Source organism: Eimeria mitis, genomic scaffold, assembly GCF_000499745.2.
Source record: "Eimeria mitis Houghton genomic scaffold, Emh_scaff2903, whole genome shotgun sequence".
NCBI classification, from domain to species: Eukaryota; Apicomplexa; class Conoidasida; order Eucoccidiorida; family Eimeriidae; genus Eimeria; species Eimeria mitis.
Genome location: NW_013571243.1, coordinates 5,783 through 6,180, shown reverse-complemented (window position 1 = coordinate 6,180; position 398 = coordinate 5,783).

Here is a 398-nt window from a genome sequence, read left to right as displayed (position 1 = left end):
AGCAACTCGCAGCGATCACACTAGCAGCACACGCAGGGGCTGCTGCTGCTGCTGTTGCTGTTGCTGCTGCTGCAGCAGCAGCAGCAACAGAACAGCAGCAAGAGAAGGCCAGCATAAGACAAAAAGGTAAAGCAGCAGCAGCAGCGGTATGAACACAACAAGAGCAGCAGCAACAGCAGCAAAAACAGCAGCAACAAAAGCAGCAGCAACACAAACAACAACAACAGCAAAAGCAGCAGCAGCAGCAGCAGGAGCAGCAGCAGCAGCAGCAGCAGGCATCACTGACCCTTCTTGCTTCTTCTTGCTGCTGCTGTGAGGCACTCTTAGATTTTTGTTTTCCCGCTGCAGCAAAGCGGCTGGACATACACCCCATCTTTCTTGCTGCTGCACCTTCTCCC